Below are 9,474 nucleotides of genomic sequence, written 5' to 3'. Positions count from 1 at the left end.
TGTTTCTGTCACTTGCACTTGTGCAAGGACGCAGGAAATACGGCTTGGCAGCCAGGCTGAGGGAGGTCACAGGGAGAAAGGACACAGAGCGGACGGGCAACAGGAGCTGGAAACGGCAGACGCACGTACAGCTGCCCTCAGACCTGCACTCTGCTGCGTGCGGGAGGCCCGAGCACGCGGGTGGGGAGCGGCCTCACCCCGCAGCGGGGATGACTCCAGTTCCCCCGGGACAGCCCGGGGTCCTGACCTCCCAGGCAGGTGTAGAAGACAGGCACGGGGCCTGTGTGAACACAGCGTGCTTCTGATGGATCCAGGCCAGACTATGGCCTGTCATTCGTCAACATCTGGTGCCTGGTGCGACATACGTGACCTGCAGCTCTCGCCGGCTGCAGGACGGCTCGGTGCAGAGCGAAGGGGTCAGACTTCAGAGCTCGCTCCTCTGGGTGGCCACCCCTTCCCTTTGCTGGCCGTGCAACCCGCACAAGATAGCTCGGCTCTGAGCCTCGAATGCCGCAGGTTACTACGAGGGTGGCTGGCACTGGAGTCGGGGCAACGGCATAGCAGTGCCCGGCATGTCCCACCCAGGAACGGCACACCTAGACCCAGTAATGAACAATATATTAACATGTGTGCATATATACAATCATATATATTATTTATACTATATATAACACAAAATTTACATATGTATACATGCACACAATAACATCGTGTGTGTGTACGTGTCTACATCCATCCGCCTATGTGTGTAGGTATGCATCCATCTACGCGTCCACCTACCTACGGGGCTCCCTAACTGGCTGTCCAAAGCCGTAAGAGAGACTTCCTCCTGGCTGCAGCCTCCTGAAGCTCTGCTTGCAGAGCTCACCTCCCGGTAGAAGGGCCCCTGGGGCTGATCCACTCCTGGGAGCCGTCTGAGCCAACCTGAGGCCGCACGGGCCCAGATGCGGCAGCAGAGCCCAGACTCCGGAGCGGAGAGGCCGAGCAAGGCAAAGCTGTTTTTGGGGACAAGGCATAGTAAAGTTGTCCTCTGGGGATCGGGGAGGGTTGGGAGGAGTATAGATTGGTAGGTTCAGGTGGGCACAGGAGTCTGCAGGGACCATGGGGGGAGAAGCCACACAAAAGCCACGATGACAAGACTCTGACATGGGCAAGGGGACTCTACCTGTTGTCGTCACACTCTGAAGACCCTGAGCCCACGCTCCCTCGGGCACTGTGTTCTTTCACTTTCTGAACACCTGGATGTCTCCTGGCCTCGAGGGCCAAGAAAACAGGTATAGCCAGCGTTCGACCAGCTCACCGGCTGGCGGAGGAGACGCCAGGCATGGCTTGGGGACAGCCGGGAGCGTGGCCGCCCGTGCCCCGCAGGCCCATCCTCTGCTGCCCTGGCCACGCGTGGCTCCCAAGCGCTCGCAATGCCGCGAGTGTGATTGCAATGCACCACACGTGAGCTCGCCCCGCCTTCACAGACCGAGTTCAAAAGAACGAGAAACGTTTCAACGATTGTTTCATCGACGCAGAGTACGTGTTGACGCGAAAGTACTTTGGTTACGCTGGGTTCAATAAAATACATCACCGAAGTTCATTTCACCTGTTTCTCATGCAGCCACGAGGACGTCGGAAACTGCAGCTCGAACCCTGTTGCTCTTGGACAGTGCAGGCGTGGACGTGGCCCCCATCCCTGAGGACCGGGCACTGCGCACGCAGCGGGGGCCCTGCCCAGCGCTCCCGAGCACGCGCGCTCGAGGTGCCGCCGGCCAGGGCTGGCACAGCGGTGTCTGTTCCACCTTCTGTTGGAACAGTGTCACCAGCCCCGGCCTGTGGCTTGCGGAGCACAGTTAGGCCAGTCGCTGACCATACTGGTTATAATCCTGGGGCAGGACTCGTGATGCCAGGTTCCAGGTGGGGAAACTGAGGCTCGGGCAGGTGAAACACCTTGACAGAGCCCATGGCCCCATGGCTGACCCCACCCCACGCCCCTCCCTCTGCCCGATGCAGCCAGCTCACACCCGGGTCCAGCTCACCTTTGCCCTTTCCCCCTCGGGGTCTGGGCACTGCCCACCTCGCACAGCAGGGCCCTGGGTCCCAGGCACCTCCCGCCATCGGCAGGCAGACCCCTCCAGGCACCCTCCGGGGACTCTAATTATGACCCAGGCACCAGCCCGGCATAAACACAGCCTAGACATCCAAGAAAAGCAGGCTGCTGGTCCGGGGGTGCTTTCCTAGAGCTAAATGCAGCCTCCCAGCGCTGCGCAGGCCCGAGCGCTCGGCTCGCGATCAGATGCCGTGGGCCCTGAGCTGACCCTGCAGCGGGCACGTCCCCACTCACCGGGAGTGACCGCCTCAGCCAGGGGGCCGCCGGCTGCCTTTCTTCCGCTGGGAGGGCGCGGCAGGGAATGCACGTGGGCTGCTCTGAGTTTAGGGTGTATTTATAGACCCGCCACGGCTGCCAGCTGAGTGGTACCCGCGAGGTCAGCTTCCTGCCAGGCCCTGTGGCCAGATGTTTACTGAGATTGCAGAGACCGACACACCCACGCATGCCTGGATTTATCCCACACCCACACTCTGAGGCTCCCCTGTGCCAGGGCCTGGCGGGCTCCGGGACTCAGAGAAGAGGTGAGTCTGGACCCTCGTTGGGTGTCAGTGCTCCAGGGACTTGAGACACGGGACCCGTGTGCCACTGGCAGATTTAACAGGGAGCAGCGGAGGCCCAGGAGAGGCATTCGTGCCTCAGAAGGGAAGCCTTCTCGGAGGGAAGGGAGGATAATGTTGGAGGTGGGTTTTGAAGGATGAATAGGAGTATCCCAAGTATTCCGAGTAGTTGCAAACAGCGTCTGCAATGGGACGGCGTGGGCAAGGAGGTGGTGCATTTGGGCACAGCCGCTGGCTGGTGCCTGGAACGTCGCACCTAGAGGCAGAGAGAGGAGGCTTCGGTCTGGAAGCTCAGTGTGCGTACAGGTCACCAGCAGAGCCTGTGAAGGTGCAGCCCCAGCCCAGCCCCGAGATCCGGGCGCAGCAGGCCTGGGTGGATCAGGGCATCTGCGGCTTAACCAGCCCCCAGGCGAGTCTGATCCTGACACCTGCCACGCGCAGGGCCCTCCTCAGCCGTTTGCTAGAGGGGAGCACGCGGCCAAAAGGTGCCCCGGCCTGGTGGCGTCCAGATGTTAGTGCTGTGGCCGTCCCTGCAAGGAGATTGTTTCTGCCAGTGCCCAGCATAGCTGCCGGCTCAGGAGCAGACGGCCTGCCCCGGAAGGGAGAAGCGGGGCCCCCACCGAGGTCACGTCCACGTGAGACTCGTGCCAGCAGGAGCGGCCTGGGAGCACCCGGCAGAGCAGCCGCCTCCTGCTTGGGCTGCAGAAGGCACCTTGGCGCTCGCAGCGCATGCAGGGTCGGCGGTCTGGCCCGAGCCCCCGACTGCTCCCCGCTGGGTGGGCTCTGGGCAAGGGCCCCAACCTCTCCGAGGCGGGAGCTGCGGGCGCTCTGCCGGACGGCAGCACGTCTGTCCAGTTGTGCGTCCCACACTGGGGAAGTGGCTGCCGGGCAGGTGCAGGGACTCGCTGGGCCACCGTGAGACGGGCCCGAGCGAAGCTCCTGACCTCTGCAAGCCCCTCTCTGACCCACGGGGGCACTTTGGGTCTCCTGGGATCAGTGTCCGTTCAGAGCCAGGGCCCAGCGGTCCCAGAAAGGTCTGATCGTCTCGTTTTCCTCAGTGCATAGTCACCCTGGTGACAGGCCACAGGCCATTTCAGAGGAGGCTGGGAGAAAAACAGTGTAAAGTCTGGGCAAAGTAGCGGGGTCCTTCCTGAAGCGGGCCTGGCCTCGTTGCGGGGTCACGCAGGGCTGCTGTGAGGAAGACACCCCACCCTGCACCCTGCGTGGACTGTAGCCCGGCCGGGCGCAGCGTGAGCGTCCCGTGAACGAGGGCCGTGGCCTTCTCAGGAGGCAGGGAGGGGCGGGGAGCAAGACAGAACCCCGAAAGACACGGCTGCTCTCTACGCCTCGATGCCCCATCCCAGGGCAGAGCTTGAATCTGCACCCTAATCCGCAGCTGTGCAACCTGAGCCAGCGCCCTGCCCTCTCTGTGCTTGGCCTCCTCGTCCTTGGAAAGGGGTCAACTGGTTCCTCCCCCCTGCACACTTGGGGATGGGACATGGTACAGCCGCGTGGGAAACAGCGTGGCAGCTCCCCAAAGGTCAGAGTGACCGTGTGACCCAGCGAGTCCACTCATGGGAACCCACCCAAGAGGAATGAAGGCTGACGCCCACACAAACGCGTGTCCACAGATGTTCACAGCGGCGCGATTCGCAACAGCCGCGCGGCGGGAACCACCCGGATGCGCGTCGGCGGATGCGCGGCACAGGAGGTGGTCCATGCGCACACGCGATGTCACTCGGCCATCGGGGGAATGACGTGCTGGTCTGTGCCACAGCCCGACGGACCTCGCGGATGTGACGTTCGGTGGAAGAAGCCAGACTAGCCACGAAAGGCCACGTGTTGTAGGGTCCACTTACACAAAACGTCTGGAACAGGCAAATCCTTGCAGACGGAAATAGCTAGTGGCTGCTGGAGCTGGGGGGAGGGGGATGGGGGTGACTCCTCTGTGGACACAGGGTTTCTTTTTGGGGTGATGGAGATGTTCTAGAACTAGGTGGCGGTGTTGCCCGCACAACCCTGTGGACGTGCTGAAACCCACCGAACTGCACGCTTTATAGGGGCGAATTACGCGGCAGGTGAACTACATCTCTGAAAAAGGTTCCCCCCCGAAGGGCTGGTGCAGGACGCAGAGGCGGCGGCAGCACCGGCTCCAGCCTCGACAGGCAAGGCTGCGTCCTCCCGCACAGGGACCGGGGTGTCCTGGCTCCACACCCGTCTGGCCCTGGTCTGTGCTGCCTGGGACGCAGAGAGCCGCGTTCTGCAGCCTGCCCGCGGGCAGTGCCTGCGGCTGCTCCAGGGCCCGGAGCAGCAGGCTCTGTTTACACGCGGCCACCTTGGCCCGGCAGCGCCGGAGGAATGCGGAAAATGCTGCTCAGGGGCGCTCTGGACGGTCACATCCTGCAGGCGCTGCCGTGCCCAGGCCGGTTGGGAAGCCTCCGCGGCCGCTCATGAATGTGGGCTCTGTTTGGCCGCTGGCTGGGACGCCGGCCCCGCGAGCAGCCCAGAGACAGGACAGACGCTGTTAGCAGGCGGCCAGGGGACGGAATGTCCCCCATCCTGCTGCTGGCTCCGGCCCGCCTGCCAGGAGGAGTTGAGGGTGAGGAGCAGCTCTGGGCACAGCTGTCCGTGCAGGTCCCTGCCCCGTGCACCCCGCTGGCCCATTCACCTCCTCTCCCCGGCCGGTCGCCCTCCTCCACGCACACACGCTCAGCGCCTCCCTCCCTCTGCGGCCACTCTGGGGTCTAGTGGACGAGGCGGCCTCCCTGGCCCACTCCGTAATGCAAACCTGCCTCGTCCTGCTCTTGGGGCCTGAGGGGCTGAGTGGGACTCCGTCCCGGGCTCTGAGGTCCCCAGGCTTGTGTGCGTTCACTCCAGGGGCCACCCAGCCTGGCTGGGGATGGGTGGGGTCTGTGGGCGGAGGAGACCCTTCCTGCCCACTCCCCAGGGCAGGAAGTGGCCCTTCCTGCTGCAAGAGCCGGTGGTGGGAGAGACGGGGTCGGGAGGGCCCGGGAGACCCTGCCGGGCGTGCCAGGTAAGCCCCCAGCGTTCCCCAGACAGGCCGCGCCTGCTAACCTCCGCCTCGGGCTCTCGGACTCTCCCCGCTGGGCCACAGCGGAGCTTATATTTGGAATTCTCCTCGCCAAAGCCAGCGCCATTTAAACAGCAGTGTCATTCTCAGCGACCACTTCAACCCCGGCAAGCGCTTGGATGAGTAATGAGCAGGAAGCCTATAGTTTGACGCCGGGGTCACAGCCCCCAAACTCCTGCCAACGGAGTCGCTGAGCTCACTTTCTGGTTGTTGAGACTTGGGACAAGCAACCACAGGCCGGCCATGCGAGGGGGTGGGGCCGCAGGCTTTGAAGAACATCTGGAGGCAGCGCTAGCCGAGGCCAGGCCCACAGTCCCCCAGCAGCCCCGGGGCGGGTCCCCGCCGCCTGCTTCCCAGCCCTCCCCAAAGCGGGCATGGAGCACCCGGGCTGAAGGGGAAGATCTGCGAGTGACACTGGCCTGGAAGAATGCTGAGGGGGCCTGGACGGCCGACAGCGCCTGGTGCGGGAGGACGCGGTCCCAAGTCGGAAATGACAGAGGCCTCGGCTCTCTGGGCCTCTGGGGGCAGCTTCCAGCACACACACGTGATGGGGCTGCATGTAAAGTCCTCAAGAACAAAGACAGCTGTCCATATACATCATATATCTCTAAATCGGGGCCACCACTGGTGCTTTGGGTACCTTTGGGTGTATAGGGCAAGGCCCCTGAGCAGACATAGCCCTGGGATGTATGGCGGCCTGATGAGCAGAGTACAGGCTGGGTGTCCTTGTGCAGTGAACAACCTGCCCAACTATACCAGCCCACCTTTCCTTCTACCCAGGGAAATAGTAGATCCTCAGCTAACTTCATAGGGAAGTACAAGATTATATGCAGTCCCCGAGGACAGGATCTGTCATCCCGGCCATGGCCACCGTGCTGAACAGTGAGGATAAACTAGAAAGCTTCAAAACCCTTTACACAGACCCTGTGGAGTCTCCTCCAAACCCGGGTGTGACCACAGCAGCCAGCGTGACCCAGCACTCAGAGCATGCCAGGCCCGTCCCAGGGTGGTCATTACATCAGCCTGTCCCCTGGATCCCTGTGGGGCTTTCTGACGGGACGGTCGAGCCTCAGAGAGGTCTGGTGACTTGCTGAAGGCCGTGTGGCCTCGGAACAGCTGTTCCAGAGCCCGTACTCTCTGCGACATGGCCTCCCCGGAATTCCCAGCCCAGGTTTCGGACGAGGCAGCTGACAGGGCAACTGAATTCTCAGTAAGAGTCGAAACCAGTAGGGAGGACTAGTGGGGGGGTCGGCTTAGACGTATGAGCGCCCCAGAGGACTCTGCCGTGAGCTGGTATCTCCGGCACTATCAGTGGTGTCGAGATTTCGGAAGGCGGTGAGGGCGTCAAGCATGTGTAAGCATCAACCTGACCTGCTGCGTGTTGCTCCAGGATGGCGGGGCCAGAGTCACAGACACCACAGGTAGGAGCAGGGCTGCCATATGACCCTTCAGCACGATCCAGTGGTAGCCCCACTGGAATGGCCAGAAGGAGCTTCTGGATAGGGAGTGAGTTCCCTGTCACTGGAGGTATTCAAGCAGAGTAGGTAACCAGGAGGTGGGGTCTGGGGGAGACTGAAGTACTGATGAGGGAGCTGAAGTTCATGACCTCCAAGTCCCCATGACCCTGAAATCCTGGGACTTGCCAGTTTCCACACTGCCCGGGGCTGCTCTTCTGGGATCCAGTCTCAGGCCTCACACTCCTCCCCTGAGCGTCCCGGGTCATGACTGCGGGGCCCTGGGTCGCCTTTGGGACAGCCTGGCCTCCCTGTTTCCTTCAAACACCCTCCTCCTTCCCACTCATGGGGGGAGCCCCCGGCTCTCGGCAGGCTCTGCCCTGTGGTCTGGAACCTGCCGGGCACATGGCACAAGAAGGTCCGTCCCTCCCAGGCCACCTTCTCAGAGGCTGCCCCACCAGCCCTTCCTGAAACGGCACCTCCACCCTTGCCTCCTCCTCCCCTGCTTAGCCCTCTTGGGCTAACACTGTCCAGGTGTTTTACCTGTTCGTCTTGTTTATTTTCAGGAAGGCAGGGGTCTTGACTGTCGGTGGCACCGAGGCCAGGCCGGGCATAGAGGCCGAAATACACATTTGTCCAACCCACAGGGAGAAGTGGCTGAGGGTCTATTTTGGCGTAAAGGAAGGGGCTGTCAGCAAACTCTGTGGCTTACTAGCTGTGTAGCATCGGCCCACTCTGACCATCAGTTTCTTCATCTACAACATGGGGTACCGCTCATCTCATGACGTGAGTTTTAAATGCCGTAATACGTGGCACAGTCCCTATACCGTACCCAGCACTGGCTCAAGTCCGGTGGCGAAGCAGTTAACGCCTCTGCCTGGGCCAAGGCCGCAGGAGCTGACCGCAGCCTTCCCTGCCCCCCTCCAACACCCCCGCCCCCCACCGGCCTGTCCCTCCATCCCTGGCTCAGCTCGGGGTGCACGGACAAGGTCTGGGTGGCCAAGGGAAGTCCCCTGAGCCCGCTGATCTTCCCTTCCGGCAGCCGCCGCGCGGGGCGCCGCGTCCCCACGGTCCGGTCGACTCCGGGGGCGCCCGAGCCTGCTGGGGGCGCGGGTGGCCTCCGGGGCAGGAACCGGGGGCGTCGAGCCCCGGGGGTCGGCCCGAGAGACCCCAGCCCCGCCCAGGGCGCTGACCCGCTGGCGCCCCGCACCCGCGCCCTGCTCAGAGCGCCACGGGGCCGGCGCGCCCGGGGGCGGCCCGGAGGAGGCGGCGGCGCAACCCTGGACGGGCCGCTCGCCCGCGATGAATGAGCCGCCCGCCGCCCCGCGCAGGGCTGCGCTTTGCCAAGCGCCCGACACTCCGGCCCGGGCGGATGGGCGGGGGCCGGGGGGGGTCCAGGCCGCCGGGCGTGCCGCCGAGGGCGCGGGGCGCGGGACCCGGCCGGCGACCCCCGGAGCGCGGCGCAGCCCGGAACACCCGCTCCCCCGTCCGGCCCGGTCCCCGCGGCACCGCCCGCCACGGGCGCCCTGCCCCGGAGCCCGGCGGCGCGTCCGCACTCACCTCCGCCTCCGAGGCCCGCCGCAGTGGAGCTCCGGGAAGGCGAGCGGCCGCCGGCGCCCGGTCCTCATCCCCGCCCGCGGGCCCGCCCGGGCCGCCCGCCCGCCCGCCGGCACCGAGCCGCCCCGCCGCGCTGCGCCTGGGGCGGGGTGGGAGGGTCGGGAGCGGCCTCCACCCTGCCCAGGTCGCGGAGCCGGCGGGCGGCGCGCCTCTCCCGGCCCGCGCGCCAGCTCCAGCCGCGGGTGCTCGGAGCAGCGCAGCCCGCGGTCTGCCCCGGGAGGCTCCCGGCTTAGGTTACACACTTCGCCGCCCCCTGCACCCCCACCCCCACCCCCAGCTATTTTTAGCGCCGCTTTTCCTAGGTGTTTGGCTCCTAGGAGCCACCCCGGCCATGGGGGGCCGACGGGAAGGTGTCTCTCCCCAGAGCCCCCTCGCGGCGCTCCCGGGCCAGCCCACCCCCAAACTGGCAGCCCGAGCCTCTCGGATGGAAACGCTGGACTTAGCACAACTTGTAAAACGGCTGCCATAACTCTGCCCATGCGGCTGCTGTTCTGTCTCCGTCCCCTCCTGGCTGTGTGTCCAGCGCTCGCTGGGGTACCGCACCTTAAACATTTTCCCTGGTGCTTCTCACTGGGGGTGGGGGGGGGTACGTCACAACTGTCACTTGGCACCTGCCTGGGGAACTTCGGTTGAGGTCCCCGGGTTGGCACCCCGAAGGCA

The sequence above is a fragment of the Propithecus coquereli genome, unplaced genomic scaffold (assembly GCF_000956105.1).
Source record: "Propithecus coquereli isolate 6110/MARCELLA unplaced genomic scaffold, Pcoq_1.0 Scaffold557, whole genome shotgun sequence".
In the NCBI taxonomy this organism is placed as follows: domain Eukaryota; kingdom Metazoa; phylum Chordata; class Mammalia; order Primates; family Indriidae; genus Propithecus; species Propithecus coquereli.
This window is presented reverse-complemented; position numbering follows the sequence as displayed.